This window comes from Schistocerca piceifrons, chromosome 5, assembly GCF_021461385.2.
Source record: "Schistocerca piceifrons isolate TAMUIC-IGC-003096 chromosome 5, iqSchPice1.1, whole genome shotgun sequence".
In the NCBI taxonomy this organism is placed as follows: Eukaryota; Metazoa; Arthropoda; class Insecta; order Orthoptera; family Acrididae; genus Schistocerca; species Schistocerca piceifrons.
In genome coordinates, this window is record NC_060142.1 from 359,432,242 (window position 1) to 359,455,286 (window position 23,045).

General features: G+C 37.2%; 1 protein-coding gene across 1 annotated transcript in view; it reads left to right on the forward strand.

Moving 5' to 3' along the window:
* LOC124798989 (dynein axonemal heavy chain 10) overlaps positions 1-23,045 on the forward strand; it is a 1,080,466-nt gene that overhangs the window by 145,371 nt on the left and 912,050 nt on the right. The window lies entirely within an intron of this gene.

Consider the following 23,045-nt stretch of genomic DNA (forward strand, 5'->3'; position numbering starts at 1 on the left):
TTAATAATCATGGGTGACTGGAATTCGGTAGTAGGAAACGGGAGAGCAGGGAACGTAGAAGGTGAATATGGATTGGGGGGAAGAAATGAAAAAGGAAGCCACCTGGCAGAATTTTGCACAGAGCACAACTTAATCATAGCTAACACTTGGTTCAAGAATCATAAAAGAAGGTTGTATACATGGAAGAAGCCTGTAGATACTGACAGGTTTCAATAGATTATATATAATGGTAAGACAAAGATTTAGGAACCAGGTTTTAAATTGTAAGACATTTCCACGGGCAGATGTGGACTCTGACCACAATCTATTGGTTATGAACTGTAGATTAAAACTGAAGAAACTGCAAAAAGGTGGGAATTTAAGGAGATGGGACTTGGATAAACTGAAAGAACCAGAGGTTGTACAGAGTTTCAGGGAGAGCATAAGGGAACAATTGACAGGAATGGGGGAAACAAAAACAGTAGAAGAAGAATGGGTAGCTTTGAGGGATGAAATAGTGAAGGCAGCAGAGGATCAAGTAGGTAAAAAGATGAGGGCTAGTGGAAATCCGTGGGTAACAGAAGAAATATTGAACTTAATTGATGAAAGGAGAAAATATAAAAATGCTGTAAATGAAGCAGGCAAAAAGGAATACAAACGTCTCAAAAATGAGATCGACTGGAAGTGCAAAATGGCTAAGCAGGGATGGCTAGAAGACAAGTGTAAGGATGTAGAGGCTTATCTCACTAGGGGTAATATAGATACTGCCTACAGGAAAATTAAAGAGGCCTTTGGAGAAAAGAGAACCACTTGTATGAATATCAAGACTCAGATGCAAACCCAGTTCTAAGCAAAGAAGGGAGAGCAGAAAGATGGAAGGAGTATATAGAGGGTCTATACAAAGGCGATGTACTTGAGGACAATATTATGGAAATGGAAGAGGATGTAGATGAAGATGAAATGGGAGATATGATACTGCGTGAAGAGTTTGACAGAGCACTGAAAGACCTGAGTCAAAACAAGGCCCCGGGAGTAGACAACATTCCATTAGAACTACTGACAGCTTTGGGAGAGCCAGACCTGACAAAACTCTACCATCTGGTGAGCAAGATATATGAGACAGGCGAAATACCCTCAGACTTCCAAAAGAATATAATAATTCCAATCCCAAAGAAAGCAGCTGTTGACAGATGTGAAAATTACCAAACTATCAGTTTAATAAGTCACAGCTGCATTGGAACACGTGAGGCAATACTGACCCTACGACTTATCTTAGAAGCTAGATTAAGGAAAGGCAAACTTACGTTTCTAGCATTTGTAGACTTAGAGAAAGCTTTTGACAATGTTGACTGGAATACTCTCTTTCGAATTCTGAAGGTGGCAGGGGTAAAAGACAGGGAGCGAAAGGCTATTTACAATTTGTACAGAAACCAGATGGCAGTTATAAGAGTCGAGGGACATGAAAGGGAAGCAGTGGTTGGGAAGGGAGTGAGACAGGGCTGTAGCCTCTCCCCGATGTTATTCGATCTGTACATTGAGCAAGCAGTAAAGGAAACAAAAGAAAAATTTGCAGTAGGTATTAAAATCCATGGGGAATAAATAAAAACTTAGAGGTTCGCTGATGACATTGTAATTCTGTCAGAGACAGCAAAGGAATTGGAAGAGCAGTTTAACGGAATGTATAGTGTCTTGAAGGAGGATATAAGATGAACATCAACAAAAGCAAAACAAGGATAATGGAATGTAGTCAAATTAAGTCAAGTGATGCTGAGGGAATTAGATTAGGAAATGAGACACTTAAAGTAGTAAAGGAGTTTTGCTATTTGGGGAGCAAAATAACTGATGATGGTCGAAGTAGAGAGGATATAAAATTTAGACTGGCAATGGCAAGGAAAGTGTTTCTGAAGAAGAGAAGTTTGTTTACATCGAGTATAGATTTAAGTGTCAGGAAGTCGTTTCTGAAAGTATTTGTATGGAGTGTAGCCATGTATTGAAGTGAAACGTGGACGATAAATAGTTTGGACAAGAAGAGAATAGAAGCTTTTGAAATGTCGTGCTACAGAAGAATGCTGAAGATTAGATGGGTAGATCACATAACTAATGAGGACGTATTGAATAGGATTGGGGAGAAGAGAAATTTGTGGCGCAACTTGACTAGAAGAAGGGATGAGTTATTAGGACATTTTCTGAGGCATCAAGGGACGACCAATTTAGTATTGGAGGGCAGCGTGGAGGGTAAAAATCATAGAGGGAGACCAAGAGATGAATACACCTGCAGATTCAGAAGAATGTAGGTTGCAGTAGTTACTGGGAGATGAAGAAGCTTGCACAGGATAGAGTAGCATGGAGAGCTGCATCAAACCAGTCTCAGGACTGAAGACCGCAACAACAACAACACATTCTTCCACTCCCACCTACTCTAGTCCTGTTGCTTGCATCTCATACTCCATCCTGTGAAAGCAGCTACACGATCTACAAACTAGGCTGCAACCACTGTACCGCTTCCAATGTGAGTATAATAATTAACAAGCTGTCTGTTCTTATGTTGGGCTTCTAACAAAATATGTCCAAGAAACAGCTGGATCCCCCACTTGCTGAATTCATTGCCCAACATGATGTGCCTCACTTAAATGATTGCTTCACAGCTTGTGGCATCTGGGTTCTTCCTACCAACAAGAGCTTTTCTGATCTGCATAGATGGGAACTCTCCCTACAAAATATCCTTTGTTCTATTAACCATTTGCTAGTCTATCTCATCTATCCAACTATCCCATTTCCTACTCCCACTCCAGCTCTACACACATCTTCTGTTCCATTAACTCTCCTACTAGACTTACTGCTCTTCTCCACTTGTCTCCTTTCTCCCACCCTTTCTCCCTCCTCAATGCCTCACCCCTGATCCAGTGCAGCTTCTTGACACTGCACCTATCGGCACTATCCTGTCCCCATCACACCCCTGCATGATCCCACAGGCAAGACAGCATCTCCTTTCACCCCTACCCTGCTGTCATTCTCCTGTCCCATCCATGACACCTCCTTAACCCCACCACACAACCCAAGAAATTGTTTCTCACATTAGGTTCAGTCGAATTTCTGTTCCATCAGTCAGTGACACTGTGGGTGTGTTCTAACACTCTGACAACTTAAAGTGTGAGTATGGATCTGGGTTATATTGGCTTATTCCCCCAAACCACCTTCGACTTCTTTATGAGGTGACTTACTTGGAATTTGCAGCCACTCTTCTGTACTGAGTAGCCAGCTGCTGGAAACCCTCTTGACTTCTGCCTCCATCAAATAACACTAGGTACAATAATTTTTAGATTCTTTCTATGAAATAAGCAGACATACAAACTGCTGGAAATCCTATTGACTTCTTCTCCATCGAATAACGCTATGTACAGGGATTTTTAGACTCTTTCTACTTATGAAATAAGCAGACATACAAACTTTACTTTTCATCAACTGACGATGTATTTGACCTCCATACACAATAAAAATTTCACTTTCCACATGAATATGTAACTTCCTGCAAGTCTTTTGTATAGTCAGATGTTAGAAACGAACTAAGTTACAATTAAAAGGAAGTTGGCTAGGATACTATGACCTTTCTTAACATGAATCATAAAATGAGTCTTGCCTCTAACAAGATTGCGTCAAGAGTCTACAAGAGTACTTTTTCAACTGTTCTTGTTTTAATAACAATAGTCAATGACACAATAAGCACAGAGCTGCTTATAAACTCCATGGTTCTTCCTTACAATCTTACTAAAACATCCATGGATTGCCCGACAGGTACTTGCTGGTGCCATCCGACTGCCGTGTCTACTTTCTTCCTGCGACTGATTTTAAACCTGCACACACAAACGTGTGAGGTGCAGTAGGTAGGATTCTACCATCCCACACTCATATCCAGAATATCGTGTGTTTGAGACCGATATGGTAGAAGGCTGAGTTGTTCTAGAATTTACACAGAAATTCTCGAATCCCTGCAGTGCATGTGTGTGTGTGTGTGTGTGTGTGTGTGTGTGTGTGTGTGTGTGTGTGAGAGAGAGAGAGAGAGAGAGAGAGAGAGAGAGAGAGAGAGAGAGAGAAGGGGGGGAAGCTGTGCTCGTGTAGATGTGTCTGTTTCTTTTATTTCTTAAAAAGAATTTTGTCGAAAGGTTTAATATTATAATTTACATATTTTTCCATTATGCATACCTTCGATTCAGCTACTCCTATATGTGGTGAGTAGCAATGTATCTACATATACATCTACATACATACTCAGCAAACCACTGCATGGTGCATTTTGGAGGGTACTCTGTGCCATTACTAGTCATCTCCTTTCCTGTCCCACTCACAGATAAAGTGACAGAAAAACAGATGCCTGTGTGGTGTAACATCACAGAATTGTTCACATTTACATTCATAATCCTGCTTCTAGTGCAAACATGGGAAATGCGTGGCTTTAATATACTGTTATTTGAGTTTTAATTATATTTCAAAGGGGTATATATTTTTTTTAACGGTATATGAGTGTCATGCCTGATTGAAGTATGTGAGCCATTTTGAATCTAAGTCACCCATTTAGTATTAACTGGTCACTCTTGTGCCTGACGTGCATGCCAAAGAGATGTATAGCATGACTCTGTAACATCTCAAATAATTATGTGTTAACTTTTCTTTGTTCTCATGAGAAGTGTTTCAGAAAAAGTTCAGTTTACTCTACTGAGCAATCTGCAACTCATATGAAAAAGTATATTAATATTAATTAGGAAAGATGATTGTATTCTTTAGATGTCAGTGATAAAAGTAGATCAAAATTGAGTTCACAGTTATATACTGCTATAATTATTAGCTACCTTTTCTTGAAACTGATTTAACCTGCTCATGATAAGAAGTCCAAGAGGAAGAAACATTATAATGCCTCCATAAGAGCCCTAATTCTCTTACCTTATCAAGTGATCTTAATGTGAAACATACATTGTTGGCATTATGGGATACATCTTTATATTTGGAAATGGCAACATGATTTTAACTTTTTGGCTTAACAGAAAGGCACAGATGATGCTCCTTACCTTTATTCCCAGGTTTTTAAGATAGTAGAATTTGTGCGTATGCTGTGTATGTTTTCTAATTCCAAAGTGACCGTATCCGTCATGTATGTACACAATGAAGGTCTTACATAGTTTCATCTTGTACAAAAATATGCCGATGTTGGATATTTGTAGTTCTATTACAGTAAGACACATTGTTCTAAGAGTTTATGTTTATCTAAATCTTTCAGTTTTCCTGACATTTCTTGAATTTTCTGAATAATTAATTTAAATTTTGGATCCTCTACTTGCAGATAAATGACATTATTTGCTAGTACCTTTACCATTTTTTGTGCCCTCTTATACTGGGAAAGTAAACTTGCAATTCTACTTATAACCTTTCTTCATCAGATAGTCCTATTAGAAGTTGAGGTAAAGCACCCAGTATTGCATTTTATGAATTTTTAACATATCAAATTTCAAAATTGAACTGTTGTAGGAACAAAAACCATCACATTAATCTGTGAAGTAGTAGCCTTCTTGTCATTAGAAATGACAAATGTTTGATGATACATTTATATAATTGTTTCATGCCCTTCTAAAAGATACTGGAAGTTTAAAGCTTCATATTACAGCCAATGCTTCATTTTCAGTGATTATATAATTATGTTCATGTTTATTAAGGCATCTACTGGCAAATACAGCATTTTAATGTTTTTCATCATCATTTAGCCCTTCCTGAAAGATTTTACAGCCCATTCCAATATCTGATGCATCAGTAAACATTTTAAATACTTCTCCAAAATTAGTGTGGTTCAGGATATTTGCTCCACTCACGTCCACTTTGATGTTAGTGGAACATGGGACAGAGTGAAACAGTTAATCCAAATGTAGTTGTAAATTCTCTTTTATTTATTTCATTGACATTGTAATACATAGGATGAATAGATACTTGTTTGCACATTGTAGAACACAACTTCTACAGCTGAGAAATTTTTCCTAGTAACTGTAATTATAATTTGAAATCAACATTTACATTTGTTTCACTATGCCCCATGTGTGGGGTACACTGAAAGAAGTGATGGGCACAGTGATAACAAACATTTGTAACATTTCAATTTGCATCATTTATCTCTTTTTTTTAAACCAAAAACACATTACTATAATAATTATTGGACATTATTATTAAAAAAAATTATACTCTTAACTACACTCTTAACCCTTAAATTGTGTAGGCTACTTAGGCTCTATATATAAAAACTTGAATGTTTCACAATACTAGAATAAGAATGTCCACAGCTACCAAATAAATACAACACTTCAATAAATTTGCAAAAACATTCATTGAAATTTATACCATACTTGTAGAAGAAAAGTCAATTTAAAATGATTAGGAGCTCTTGAATCTTTTTGTTGTCCACATTGAATAGGTTTTGGGAGAAGCAGTTTTATTTGGGTGTGGTGCACTGATGTTATGTCATCAACTTGCGGTTTTTGAAATGAATTCTCCTTTTGTTTGCTGGTCCTAAAAAGGCTTACTTCATAGTCTTTCTCTTTGGTTGCAACATTAATGTAAAATTTCTTCCTGCTGGAGGTTTCAAATTGCACCAAAACATAATCCTCTGCTTTTGGATCCCTCTCCAGATCCTCAAACTCATCTGGCTTTAATTATGTCATTAGTTCTTCATGCATTTCTTCATGATTGTCAGAATCATCTAGGATAATTGCATCAATGTTGTCATTGCTAGAATCTGAATCATGCTGTTTTCTATTTGAAAAAAGTGACCTCTTCACTTGCAATTCCTTTTTTTTGCATTAAGTTATCTTGTCATGCTTTCATTTCTGGTGTGCTGGTAGTGACGATACTTTTCCCCTTCCTGCAGCCACATCTTTTGTTTTTCCTTTCATCGGCCTTATGGTAAGCATTGACATTTTCAGGAGAATATTTGAACACTTGTGAAATTTCCTTAGATGAGGTGGGTTCATTTGCACATGAAGCCTCCTGTTAGAGTTCATTTTCCATCAACAATAACTCCTGTTCACCAAAGCTTCAAAAGAACAGTCAGTAACATAACTACCCAGGAAGTCTGCTCCTGTGAAAACATGTCTATGAAAAATTAAACTTGCTGATATGTGAACTGGTGCTATCCTGGTGGTTGGTGTCATTTCCTTTCTGACGAGCTACATTTACACAGCTCGCATTATAAATTGAGAATGTATGACCAGAATGTTCCATAAGCCAATTGTCAACAGCAGAATTATAAAATGTCTTAAACAACTTAAAAATATCAATATTTAGAAGTTGCAACTTATTGGTGGAAACTTATGAACTGTGACTCCATTGTTCTTTGCTACTTCTAACACTTTGATAAATGACTTTCTTGGTTATCACAGAGAATTAATTAAAGTTGGTTCGCCTTTTGAAATTGTAGAATGTTTAATAATGTGCTTCACCACCTGTATGAAGAGCTCAGCTGTCAACCAGCCAGAACTGTTAGCTAGCCCTAGAGTTCAGGAGCGGCATGGTCAGTCATAAAAGGTTTGAAGTAAACCCTAGGAAAAATAAGCACACATGGAACTGTGTTGCCATTAACAGAAACAATGCAACACATTGTCACAGATGTTCCTTTTTCTGCACTCATGCTCTTACTAACTTGTTTTACACCTTTTTCTGCAACTATTTTTTGAGGTTTTTGTGCCATACTGGTGCAAGTTTCATCTGGATTAAATACTCTGAATCCAGTTGCAAGCTCAGGGCAACCTTTATAAAGTGACTGGATTACTGAAAAATGTCACACTATTTGGTTTGTTAAATGAAGTGGCCTTAGACAGGCTACATCCCTCTGGTGTGTGAATACTTAATTTTGAATTCTTTGCCAAAAATCCTCTAAACCAATCAGCACTCACTGTCTTCTACTCATCACAATTTGAAGGGTGGTGACTTTCAAGAGCAACCGCCATTTCATAGGTTAACTTCCACACTGTTCAGTTGAAAGACCATAGAAGATTTCTTAACATTGTAGAATGTACTCTCCATATATCTTCTCCCATTCAACATAAATCTCTTTTCTACTTCATAATTGAGTCTACACTTCAGTTCTCCCTGTTCATCATCGTAGATTTCTGACTTACATACACATCTGAAAAAGAGTTGGATACTTCACACCTTTCATTACAGCAGCTGCATGAATACTCATTCTGCTCTGGATAAATTTGACAGCTTCTTTCATCGAATCTTCAGAAGATGAACCAATGTTTGTAGTTCTTTTGTAATTATGACACATTTTTCGTATCTAAATAAATAAATAAGACATTTTTAGCATCAAAGGTCACAGTAAGGACATAAATATACTTTAATGTGGTAAAATTACTTTTAAGAAATCTTAGTTTGGCAATAATAATGTATTTTTAAATCATATGGGGGCAGACTGAAATGTTTCACTGTGCCTCAATGATTCATGTTTCAGTGTGCCCCACATACCGAATAACCAACACCATGTTTTGACTTTAAAACTAATTGATTAACATTAATGTTACTTACCTGTGTCTGTACTGCAGACAATGTTGTTTTCAAGTATATAACACATTTATCTATAAACACCAGTAAAATTATGCAATGCAGATTATCAGAAAATGTGCAAAATTTACTATCTACCAGGAAAAAACACTCTGACCCAACATGGCTCTACTCAATGGCAGCGATTTTGAAACTAAATCAATGGCAGGTAGTTAACTCACATTTTACTCAATAATAGTGCCACTAGTCAGATTCAAAAATTTTGTGGAAAAACTGTTTTGTTTTACTGTGCCCCATGTTTCGCTGTACCCCATGTTCCCCTGCTCTGTGCCTCCTCTTTCAAACATATGTTATTTCAAACCAAGATCTCTTAATGTAAGTTTTAAATTATTCTCAATGCTGCGATAAGATCTTCCAATCATTTCTCAAGTTTTCTGCACGACCATTTAATTGTTTATTTAAACTGTCCAGTGTATGATTAAACTCTCTACTTTAATGGAATATGTGCCAGCATAATTATTTGTTTAAATCTATTATTAGATTTTTAATTTCATGTAAGATATTACTGACTATGTTTAATCTTACTGAAGTGATTAAATTTTAAGAAGGAACTACTTAGTTTTCTCTCTTTTTGCTATTCTTTCGCTGATATAGTTTCACAAACACACTCACTAGTAGTTCCATTGGACTTTGTTCACCTGTACAATCACCCAGCATGTGCTCATTGTCAGCATCAGCAGTATCTGCTACCATATTGGCAAATTTGGCTGCATCAGTCTGCTACTGCATGTTGAAAATCTGTGTTCACTATCCAAGCAACAACTGACAGTGGTGTGTGTGTGTGTGTGTGTGTGTGTGTGTGTGTGTGTGTGTGTGTGTGTGTGTGTAGGCAACTGCAGCATCGGTTGCTGACAGCTGTGGTGTTTTTGACCTCAAAGCCTAGATGAAAGCAGTGAGTGGCCACCGATAAACTGTGCTGCATTCTGTGTAGGCATGACAACCAACAAGCTGTCTGTCCGCATGATCGGCCACTGACAAACTGTGGTCAAAAAACAATTGAACCACCCTGTTGCTGAACATGCTGCCAAACATGATATCCTTGATTTCAATGACTGCCTTGCAGCCTGTGGCATATGAATCCTTCCCACCAACACCAGCTTTTCTGAATTGCGCAGTTGGGAACTTTCCCTCCAATACATCCTACATTCCCATAACCCTCCTGGCCTCAACCTTCGTTAGTCACTGTCCTCACCCATCCAGCCCCTCCCTGTTCCCATTCCAGCACTACACAGCCATCATTTCACTGCCACACCGAGTCTTTTAATTTCTTTAATTTTTATTTCTATTTCTCTCCTTTCTGCTACTTAACCCCTCCCCCCTTTCTCTCCTACCCTCCGTCTAAACTGCAACACTTTACTGTCCGCCACTCCCACCATACTATCCCTCCCCCTCCCCGCCCCAGCCTCCTCTTTATCCCCACCCAGTTGCCCCTCCCATCATGCACTGGTGCTGCTGCTCGCAGTGTAGTTTCAGCTCTCTGAGACTGCAGATGTGTGTGCAAGTTGCTTTTGTATGAGAGTATGTGTGTGCACATTTGTATGTGTGTCTACTGCTGACAAAGGCCTTAATTTCCGAAAGCTATGATTGTGTGAATCTTTTTATTGTGCCTATCGCCGCTCAGCATCTCTGCTATATGGTGAGTAGCAACTTTCCTTCTCTCGTATTGTTACATTCCATCCTGGATTTTCCATTGTTTGATTAGTTTGCACCGTGTAGTACAGGTAAAACCATCTCTGTTATGAATTAACTAATGGAGTTTTGTTTCAGTATGGTGGTTACAAAAGCCTTGTTGTATAATATCTAAAACCAAAAAGGATATTTACATATTACTTTGAAATATTCAAGAAAATGTCAAATTACAACATACTTTCTCATAGCTTAGTGGTGGAGCAACCCATCAAAACCTATGCAAAGGATTATTAATCAGTTCATAGAACTATCTTATACAAATTATTACATCACTTTAGAATAAAATTAACAAATTAAAAAGATTTGTTGAAGATTTTGAAGATTGTCTTGATAAAATACATTATCTGAAATTGAAATTCATCAGAAGCTGCAACCTAGTGTAGTCACTCATATTATAGTGGTTGTGTGAGCCACTAAATATTTAATATAACAGACATGAAGAATTTACAGACAATTTTTATAAACATCTGTTAACATCATAGTAAAATAATGAACCTGACAAGACTGATTTAATCAGGCATATTTAATAAAACACGCAAATGCCCTCTATTGATGTAAAAGTTCATACATAAACATATAGTGTAGTTGCAACTGCGTTATGGTGTTTGCTGAAAGATGATAAAACAATCTGCCATTATACCTATTCTTTAAGCTAAAATTGAATATTAATTTACTTGTTAGGTGGTAAACTAGATATCACATTGGACTGTACCAACCAAGTGGAAGACAACATATGAATAAATTATAACTGTATTGTGAATTAATTATAACCATATTGTAAATTGTAACTCTATTTCATCTTAATTATAACCATATTGTAAATTGTAACTCTATTTTATCAAGACAGTCTTCAACAAATCTTTTAATTTTTACTTTGAAAGTGATGTAATAATTTTGTATAAGATAGGTACGTTAACTGATTAATAATCCTTTGCATATGTTTTGATTGATTGCTCCACCACTAAGATATGAGAAAGTATGTTTAATTCGGCATTTCTCGATTATTTCAAAGTAAATATCCTTTTTGATTTTAGATATCATATAACACGGCTTTTTTAACTACTGTACTGGAACAAAACTATGTTAGTGAATTCATAATATAGAGGCCATTACTTGTACTATATGATGTAAACTAAGGCTGTTGTACTTGCTGTAAACAAAACCTCAGTGTCTTTCTGCCTACCGGTATACACCTGTAAGAGCATATGGTGATGTGAACTGCCATGAGTCTGTTTAATCATAACACAAATGGTATGTTGACAAGAGTGGATAGCTGTTATTGAATAACATGGTGTTTACTTATGTTCTATTTATAGTAAATTAATTTTGATCCTGTAATTTTTCCTTGTATTTTACCACTGAAGATGGCTATTCATAGCCAAAATCTAGATTACCAAACATAATAAAAACTAATGGGATTGTAACTGACTGCTATGTGCCTCTCCTTCCCTACAATCTATAGTTGCTGTGCACAGTGGTTTATGATGGAATCAAAGTTGCTTCCTCTTTAGGGTATTACAACTGGATGTGTTTATTTGTAAACGTAACATCTGAGGTAACATCTGAGATTTTCTTTCAAATAACAAGCCCATTTTGTGTGAATGCAGCTACCAAGAAAAAATGTAATTGTTTTTTTCTCAGCACTAATGTGGTCCAGTTATCTTTGCTGATGTACAGTGTAAGACAAAAGTCCTGGTACACGCTGCTATGCCAAAAACCCTGCTGGAGAGGGGAAACCTAAACTGAATTGTGAACAAGACAAGATGGCACAGAGTAAAATTGTAACATATTCAAAGCTCACAAAAACTGATATAAATACAAGGCTATTATGTGCGAAATGTGTAAAAAATGTTGGCGATAAAGACAATCTGTGCTACTCATGTGCTGTAAAAGTAAATAATTGTAAAGGTATGAACTGTGTTTTGGTGCCCATGGAGATCACAAACTCGTAACAGAGTCAGCATCGAAAAACAAAATAATTAAAGTGTTGCAAGAGGATAGAAACCTTCTGTTAGTGAGAATCAGTCAGTTAGAACAAGAACCAAGCAAATATGTAAGCAGTGAAAAGTGGTGTACTGTAAAAAGTGCGCCGAACACACACAATTTAAAATCACAACTAAAGGTCTACTTGTGTTATAATGTGTCTGCAGTGCCAACAGTATCCAGAAAAAGTGCATCTAAACAAGTAAGTGCACTTTCAGATAAAGAAACTGTTCTGATGTCAGCTGGTAAAAAGCCAGTGCAATGTGTAAGTGTAACTGAAGGCAGTGTTTACACAGCAATCAGCTAAAATGAAACAATGTTATGGGTTAAGGAATGCAGTATGGAATCCAAAAGTTATAATAGTGAGTGACAGCCAAGGCAGGTACTGCAGAAACATTCTGGAGAAAAAACTAGACACAAAATATGACATTCAGAGTTTTATTAAACCAAATGCTCCTGTCCGTAAAGTTTTTAATCAAATTGACAAATTAGCAAAAGACTTGAATGCGAGTGATACTCTTACATTAATGTGAGTCGAACGATACTGAAGGCTCCTACAACAACGTTGTGAAAAGCATTGACAACGTCTTACCAAGTGTTCTCCTACTCAGTAACAAGACAAATGTCATTTTGCATCCAATTCCCAAAAGATTCGACAAAGAATATATAAACAAAAAAATCGACATGGTTAATCATCATTTAGTGCAAACAGTGAACTGTTCAGACTCTTGCAACAAAAGTAGAATATCCATAAACATTGAAATGGAAAGACTGTCTCATGATATATTCACATGTCATGGATTCCACTTGAACAGACAGGGGAAGGAGCAAGTATGCAACAGACTGCCTTTGTTAATTAAAATTAACAATCGTACAAACCAGATGCATTTATCTCTGAATTGACCAGTCTACCTGAAGACATCAGTGTTTCACCAAAATGAATACAATTTGAAAACCAGTACAGTACAAGTGCCTAAAATTAAACAAATGATACTTGACAAGTAGATTACCATTAGAAGCACCACAGCACATGAAAGGCAGGGTCCAGAATCCAGGGAACCAGCTAGGAAGAAGACACCGCCCACACCGCAAAACAAGGAGGATTTTTTACGACTAACAATACTAGATGTAAAAAAGAGGTAAGTGGTCAAGCAAGACACAATATAGTCCCTGCTTCATACTTTAAATTGTTCCACCAGAATGTTCAGTCTTTTTCCAATAAACTGAATGGAATAGAAATCTTGTTAAATGATATGAGTGATATTTCTGTTTTATGCTTTACTGAGCACTGGCTAAATAAAGGCATGATAGAACTATCCCACCTACCTCAGTTTAAATTAGCTGCCACATTTTGTAGAGCAGTACTCAGACATGGTGGTAGGTACATATACACTCCTGGAAATGGAAAAAAGAACACATTGACACCGGTGTGTCAGACCCACCATACTTGCTCCGGACACTGCGAGAGGGCCGTACAAGCAATGATCACATGCACAGCACAGCGGACACACCAGGAACCGCGGTGTTGGCCGTCGAATGGCGCTAGCTGCGCAGCATTTGTGCACCGCCGCCGTCAGTGTCAGCCAGTTTGCCGTGGCATATGGAGCTCCATCGCAGTCTTTAACACTGGTAGCATGCCGCGACAGCGTGGACGTGAACCGTATGTGCAGTTGACGGACTTTGAGCGAGGGCGTATAGTGGGCATGCGGGAGGCTGGGTGGACGTACCGTCGAATTGCTCAACACGTGGGGCGTGAGGTCTCCACAGTACATCGATGTTGTCGCCAGTGGTCGGTGGAAGGTGCACGTGCCCGTCGACCTGCGACCGGACCGCAGCGACGCACAGATGCACGCCAAGACCGTAGGATCCTACGCAGTGCCGTAGGGGACCGCACCGCCACTACCCAGCAAATTAGGGACACTGTTGCTCCTGGGGTATCGGCGAGGACCATTCGCAACCATCTCCATGAAGCTGGGCTACGGTCCCGCACACCGTTAGGCCGTCTTCCGCTCACGCCCCAACATCGTGCAGCCCGCCTCCAGTGGTGTCACGACAGGCGTGAATGGAGGGACGAATGGAGATGTGTCGTCTTCAGCGATGAGAGTCACTTCTGCCTTGGTGCCAATGATGGTCGTATGCGTGTTTGGCGCCGTGCAGGTGAGCGCCACAATCAGGACTGCATACGACCGAGGCACACAGGACCAACACCCGGCATCATGGTGTTGGGAGCGATCTCCTACACTGGCCGTACACCACTGGTGATCGTCGAGGGGACACTGAATAGTGCACGGTACATCCAAACCGTCATCGAACCCATCGTTCTACCATTCCTAGACCGGCAAGGGAACTTGCTGTTCCAACAGGACAATGCACGTCCGCATGTATCCCGTGCCACCCAACGTGCTCTAGAAGGTGTAAGTCAACTACCCTGGCCAGCAAGATCTCCGGATCTGTCCCCCATTGAGCATGTTTGGGACTGGATGAAGCGTCGTCTCACGCGGTCTGCACGTCCAGCATGAACGCTGGTCCAACAGAGGCGCCAGGTGGAAATGACATGGCAAGCCGTTCCACAGGACTACATCCAGCATCTCTACGATCGTCTCCATGGGAGAATAGCAGCCTGCATTGCTGCGAAAGGTGGATATACACTGTACTAGTGCCGACATTGTGCATGCTCTGTTGCCTGTGTCTGTGTGCCTGTGGTTCTGTCAGTGTGATCATGTGATGTATCTGACCCCAGGAATGTGTCAATAAAGTTTCCCCTTCCGGGGACAATGAATTCACGGTGTTCTTATTTCAATTTCCAGGAGTGTATGTTTGAGAAGATATAGACTTCACTAACATACCCAGATTTGACAGATTATCTAAAGAAAGAGACATAGAACTCTCAATAGTAGAATTGCCAACATGAAATTCTGTAATCATCTGTGTATATAGGTCACCAGATGGTGATAAAAAAGTTTTTTATAATCATATGGAAGAGCTGTTAGACGATTTTAACACCCTAAAAAAATATTATCATATGTCGAGAGTTCAATGTTGATTTCTCCAAATCCAGTAAATTTAAAAATGAAATCAAAGACCTACTGAAGTCCTTTTACCTAAAACCAAGTATAACTAACCCAACTTGTATAGCCACTACTTCAGCAACAACCATAGATCAGGTGTTTGTAAATACAGATAAATATATCTGCAACACACAGACTGCCAACACTGGTTTTAGTGATCACAATGCCCAAATACTAACAATCACTATTCCATGAAACACAAAAGCCCAGAAAACTAGAGCTATTGTCAGGAAGTTTAATAATGAAACCATAAATTACTTTTGTTCTCTCTTGAGAAGAGAAATCTGGACGGATGTTTACAGTTCAAACAACACAGATGCCAAGTTTGATAAATTTATGGCCATGGACAAACATTTTTTTTGAAATAGCTCTTCCTAAACAAACATCACTTATAAATTCTGTACACGAACCAAATAAATGGATCACAACAAGAACTTATATGAATACTAAAAGTAAACCACAAATTCTGTATTTATCAAGTACTTTAAACAATGTTAACAAATATGTAGACAAGTTATAACAAAAGCAAAGAAAATGGAAAATGACAAACAAATAAAAAATTCCAGGAATGAGACTAAAGCAACCTGGAGTATCATAAAAAGAGAAACAGATACTACATCATTAGCTCACAAAAATATAGAACTTCATAACAATAAAATGATCAACCCCACAGTGGTGGCTAATAAATTTAATAACTGCTTTTCTAATGTAGCACACCACCTGATTACATTACATTACAACTTGCAACCTGACCACAATACACTCCAGTCAGATACAAAAATTCGTACAAGAACCCTATTCATGTCTCCTACAACACCTGAGGAATTATCTGTCATTATAAAAAGGTTACCCAATAAGTATTCAGCACGTACTGATGAAATACCAGATATTGTCATCAAAGCAAGTGTAATATCTGTCATAGAACCATTAATGGATATTTTCAATTCATCATTCGTTATGGTTTATTCCCAAAAAATCTAAAATGGCAAAAGTGACACCACTGTACAAAAAAGGGGACATACATGAAGCTGCAAACTATAGACTGGTATCAGTATTGTCAGTCTTTGGCAAAATTCTTGAAAAACTATTTCTTAGACGGCTGACAGCCTTTCTAAATAAAGAAAACAAAATAAGAGATGCGCAACACGCATTCAGAACTGGTAGATCAACACAGTCAGCTATTTATACTTTCTTAAATGAAATTCTAACTGCACTAGATAATAAGCAACATGTGTCTGCCATATTTCTTGACCTTAGTAAAGCCTCCGATGTAATTGATGATAATACTCTGTTGCAGAAGCTAGGTAATTATGTAATACGAGGTCTGGCAAACAAGTGGATACATTCATACCTTCATGACCATCAACAGATCACTCAAATAAAATAAAAAGACATAAAAACAAAGCAAAAATTGTAATTTTTACAGTAATTCACAAAACACTACATATGGAGTTCCTCAAGGGTCAGTCCTTGGGCCAATTCTTTTCATTCTTTATATTAATGATTTGTCAGAAAAGATAATGAAAGGGACAACAGCACTTTTTTCAGATGACACAAATATACTAATCAAATCGTGTGATGAGGAAAGCCTACAAAAAACAGCTACTGGTATGATACGAAATTTAACACAATGGTTCAGAATAAACAAGCTAATAATAAATAATGAAAAAACAGTGACAGTCAATTTCCACAATTCACAGAAACTACATCCTGCAAGACAGATTTTTAAAATTTATGAAAAACTGTGTCATCTGTGAGCGTCACAAAATTTTTAGGTATACATATTCAGCAAAACCTAAAATGGGAGACACATCTTCATCATGTAAATAAAAAGTTAAACATACTTATGCATGCAGTAAGAATCCTCTCACAAAACACAAGTCATGCATCAGTGATCACAATTTACCATGGCAGTATTCAGTCACTGCTGATGTACGGCATTATCTTTTTGGGGGAACTCCGTAGGTACAAACAAAACATTTAGGCTACAGAAAAAGATTGTTAGAATAATAAACCATGCTAAGTACAGAGACTCCTGTAGACCAATATTTAAAAATCTCAATATACTGCCTCTTCCTTGAGTATATATGTATGAAATACTAAATTTCACAAAAGGAAGTATTTTAAAAGATGGATATATATTCAAGTATAACTGTGATTACCACCCTCATGATACTAGGCAGAAGCATTATTTGCATGTCAATACAGTAAGTACAAACATTTGTTAGAGAGGAGTGTATCATACTGGCATAATGCTGTACAATCGCATGCCATCCTATTTGAAACAGATGCAAAATTTACAAAAGTTTAAAGTGAGACTGAAAGAGTACTGGCTTGACCACTGCTTCTGTTCTGTTTCCGAGTTTTTAGAGTACCAGAAAAGTGTAGTGTAACTGCTCAAATATCATTTTATTTCATTATATTAATTTTGTCAACAATATTCAACATGTACTGAGTAATTTTTATTTATTTATCTTTTCAAAATAACAATATGTATGATGTTGTATATATATTGTACCAACCTGACTTGTCCTACATCATTTGTGCAAAATATCTAACTAAACACGATTTACAGGACCAATAAAGAAATACAAATACAAATACGAATTTTCCAGTAAGGTATGTGTGATGTAGTCTATCTTTTACGAAATGTACTGAACATGGGCACCATCTTGAAATTGAACATCTTGAATTTAAGTCAGTTTTTTTAAATGGAAAGTGGGAAGTGTGATATATCATATAACATCAGTATTTTCTGATGAGTTCATTCCTGTAAACAGATTCTAAGGAGCAGTTCTGATTCAAAAGTTACAAAACATTTTGTTTGGGATTACAGGCTGGATTGTTCTCTGTAAAGGGCAGTCATTTAATGTGTTAAATATAGTGTCACTCTCAGTCAATGCACATGTGAAGGTGCAGAATCCAGCCGTCTTGCATTTGCTGAATGATTTCCACAGAATTGCTGCCACACGCTTCTTCAATGCATTGCTCGAGATTATGTGTGGATCTTATTTTCTCTATATATATGAGTTTGCTGTAAATGACTCTACAGATAAAAGTTAATTGGTGTGGGATCAAGTGACCTGAGCAGCTATTCCACAGAAAAAGTCAGCCAATCCAATAGCCAGGCAACTGACCATCTAACCTCTGACAAACAAGTGCTCCATAGTGTGGTGGAGCCCCATCCTGTTGAAAGTAAGAGGGAAAGCTGTGATCTTTATTCAGAATTGAGGCAAACACCACTTCTTGCAGCATTTCCAGATATTGTTGACGTTTAGTTTCTGATCAATGAAAATGAGTCCAGTTACATTCACACACCACACCATCTACCTCGGAACGTTCCATCCTGTGTGGATTCTGGTCACTCCAGTATCTGTGATTGTGATGGACTCAAAACACCAAGCAAACATTCCTCAGGGATGTGTGGAGAGGGGACAATGGTGGCTGAAGAGAATGATAGCAGACTGTAAGTGAGAAAGGAAGAGAGAGTGGCAATGAGAAAAAAAAGAATGGGACAAAGACAGTGGCAGTGGGTCAGAGAGACAGTGAAAGCAAAAGGAGACAGTGGTAAGGAAGAAGACAGGGGTAAGAAAGAGCAAAAGAAGTAGATGAAGACAGTGATAGTGGAAGAGACATCAGGACAAAAATCCAATGGGAGAACAAGGGAGACAGTGGGAGGGACATATATAAGCAGTGGCAGTATGGAAGCTTCACTACAAAAGGAGACTGATGTGATATTTCCCAAAGAAATGTAGTCAGAATAGAGATGGAATGCTAGATTGCATTGTACCTCAGAATACAATAGTTCTGAGGTGGGAGAATCAAAGGCTGAAACAGGAGTGAAAATGATGGTGTTTAGTTTTAATTTAATATGTGATTTGAACAAACTCCCACTGTAGTTGATTCTCCATGTGTTAATATTATTATTCTGTTGCGACAGAACCAGGCACGTAGAATGTCATAGGAGAGTAATAATTTGGGTTATGCACAGTTGACCCTGTTGAAAGGTAGTATAATGCAATGAAATATGTTGCAAAGCACAGTAATAATAATCTGTCAGTGAATAACAAACAAATTAGACTGTAGGTTCGAAAAGAAAGGATGCAAATTGTGTATGTTAGCATGCTGATATGCCATAATTTTCACATCACCAGACTTGTGCTTCCCAGTGGAATTAGGTTGCTGAAAGATTTAACAAACTTGTACAGGCAGTTAGTGATATTTAAGGTATATATTCATTATATAATACGTCATTTTAACTCAATAGTAAGATTATTATTCACAATCAGTTTAAAGATATAAATATGGTGGTCTTACATGCATTTAGACAGGAGGAGAAGTGGGGAGTAAGTAGGATTCTAAAGAACTTGATCTATTTATTTATTTATTATTTATTTGTCCCGTAGATCAAATCAGTACAATGGCTTGTACAACTGATATTGAATAAGTCAATACAAATATACAGTTTACAGTAGTCTAAAACAGTAAACAAGAACACAGAAGAATGATTATTTTACATTACCTACAAATTATGTTACCTAAAGTTACAGCTTTACAGAGTATTGTTACATGATGTGACAAAATTGACTTAATAACATTCAGCTTTGATACATTATCATGTACTAAGACAGTTTTGATTCCAAATATTCCTGGATGGTATAAAATCAGTCTTTTATTAAAAGAGATTTCACTGTCTGCTTGAATTTATTTATTTCTTGGATTTCTTGTATAAAAGTTGGAAGATGGTTATATAATTTTGTTTCCATGCACTTGACACCATCACTGTACAGTTTTGTTGAGTGGGGAAGTATTCTTAGAGAGGTTTTTGATCTTGTGTCATAATCGTGGTAATCCATATTTTTGCTAATTTTGTTGATACTTTTTTTGGTAAAGAATAATAATTCTAGTATGTATTGGCATGGGAGGGGCAAAATATTTAGTTTCTTAAATAATGGTTTACAAGTGTCTCTTTGTTTTTTGAACACAAATGTTCTGACTACCTTCTTTTGCAGTTTGAATATCTTAATTGATTCAGAATTTTGGCCCCAGAAGATGACTCCGTAGTTAAGTACAGAGTGAAAGAGTGCATGGTACATTGTGGTTAGGCTACTTGTGTTAGTGACGTTCTTTATTGATCTAATCATGAAGCATACTTTACTAAGTTTTATGCTGGTAATGTCAATGTGCCTTTTCCATGTGAGTGTATCAGTAATAGTGACCCCCAAAAATTTTAATTCATTTTCAAGTTAAACATTATTTTTTTTCAGTGATATAGTTGGTGGTAATGGATTTCTGTTTTGGGCAATGTGGAAGGTTATTCCAATTCTCTTTTTTGCATTAAGAAGCAGCCTATTATTTTGAGGCCATCGACTTATTTGATCTGTGGTCCTATCTATATTAGATTGGAGAATTTGTTCAGGCGCAGATATGAGTTTGTTTCATATGAAATGAGAATGAAATTAATCCATTGACTCTAATATGTCAAGATCAAGGATACACATTGCGTAGTACTTAATTAATTGACACAAATTAATTTATTATACTGGTTAAAATCATTTAGAACATTCTGTGTTCAAAGAATGCAAATATATTCATGTGCCAAATTTTTTGGCGAGTAATGCAGAATTAGGACTGAGGCAGCTGGTTCTTCTCGTTTCTGGGAAAAGAGGACCATATTCACCTTTTTTGTGCTCTGACAGAAGCATTTTTGTAAGTGCAAAATTATGAATTTAATGCAAACTGCGAATCATTATACTGCTTTAAACTCTTATTGAGGTCTGATTGAATATTTGAGTCAATTTTTTCAGGCAGTACTGGATTATAGATAACTGCATCATCTGTGAGAAGTGTGTAGTTATTATTGATAATGTCAGTAAAATCGGTAATATAAAAAGTGAATAGCAAGAGACCAACACATTACGCTAGTGTGTGCACTGTTGCTACCGTTTTCGGTACTACACTATCATCACAATATAAAAATGGTTGTGTGGCAAGCATTTCAAAAAATACATTGTTACTCTTAGAAATTGCCTTACTAAAATGTTCACACCCCCTGGGGGAGTCCTGAAGCTACTTCTACATCTGTTGATGTCTTTCCATCCAAAGTACCATACTGCACTCTTCCTATGAAGAAATCCTCACTCTGACAACAAATTTCGCTTGATAACCCAAACCGTCATAATTTTGATAATGGCGCAAATGTGCTACTGAGTCAAATGGCTTATGGAAGTCAGGAAACATTGCGTCTATGTGGATCTTGGTCCATTCAGGATGCTGTGTGTGTGTGTGTGTGTGTGTGTGTGTGTGTGTGTGTGTGTGTGTGTCCTTTGGACCGTATGAAGTAACAGTCTGGAGAAACTCAAATATATAGGAAACAAAAAGAGTGAGAACCAGTTTAAGTAGAATATGACATTAACTTGAAACTAACTTTGGTACTCAGGCATCAAATTAAGAAGAAATCTACTCAAAAACCTACAGGTTGATGTACAAATCAATATGTTTCAAAACAAGTTTAAAGAGTATCTAGTGGAAAATGAATGTTATATCTTTGAAGATTACCTAATTACTACAGTCTGTAAATAATGTTGTATATAACCATTAAGATATGTCACATGATGCCTGTTTTCTCATGTGCAAGCACAGATGGTTGGAAACAGAAGCGCATGTGCAAAAATCAGTAATAGAGGAGACTGTATGCATTCACATCTTGCCTCCTTGTTTAGACAGTCAACTGTGCATCCACTTCTTTGCTGAGCACTTTATTTTGCATTTATTGTGATTAAATGCAATAGAAAACTGAAAACATGGAGGCAGCTGTCAGTGAAACAGTACTTAAATGACAGAGACATGAAATATGAGGAATACAAAGTGACGGTGATGTTTTGTAGGCAAAATTAAGAAGATTGACACAGCAACATTTTGCTTTCCTGCATGGAAAACTGAGAACTTTTATCTCTTGACAAGATACTGTTATGCGTAATCCAATTTCTGCAGTGGTAAGTATGGGAATAGCATTTCAGCATAGGGCAATGGACAGTTCATGTATCAGTTTGCCCTATTTATTTTGTTTTTCAAACCAAAGCGTTTTAGTGATTACACCTGAAAGTAGGAAATACTTAAGGAATTTTCTTATTGGTTATTTGGTGTATTGTTTTTTCCTGACACTACATTCAGAGATTATCAAATTTTCACCCCTGTAGGTAACATTAATTTTCCTTGTTACTAGACTTCATTCCATTTACAAGTTAAATTTCATTTAAAAAATTGTTTACTCAAATTCCGTTATAAAAGATAGTAAATTAGCATCCTTGGACACAACAAATTGGTGAATGTCGTAGACCCTAGATTCCAGTACAACAGAGATAATGATTTACAAATTTGTATCTTTTCTATCATCTATGTCCTGAATTTCAACTTCTAGTAGTTGAGGAGCTCCAACTGTGATATATTGTTAGTAGTCCAGAAGTCAGGATCCTCAATTGTAGTGCTATTGAGTTTCCAAAGCATGAATATTCACCCACAGTTTTTACATACACTTTTCTTAAATTACTAGGCTGCTGTTTCTCTGTTTCCTGCTTCAAGGCTTGTATTATTCTTTAGAAAAAAATACTGATGACTTTTTCTCTTGTTTTTAATTTCTGCCTGGCCTGACCTGTTCTTGGCACTTAGGACATTGCATCTCAAAGTTTTGTTCAAATGATATTTAAAAGTGGAATTCCGTAGGACTTTGTT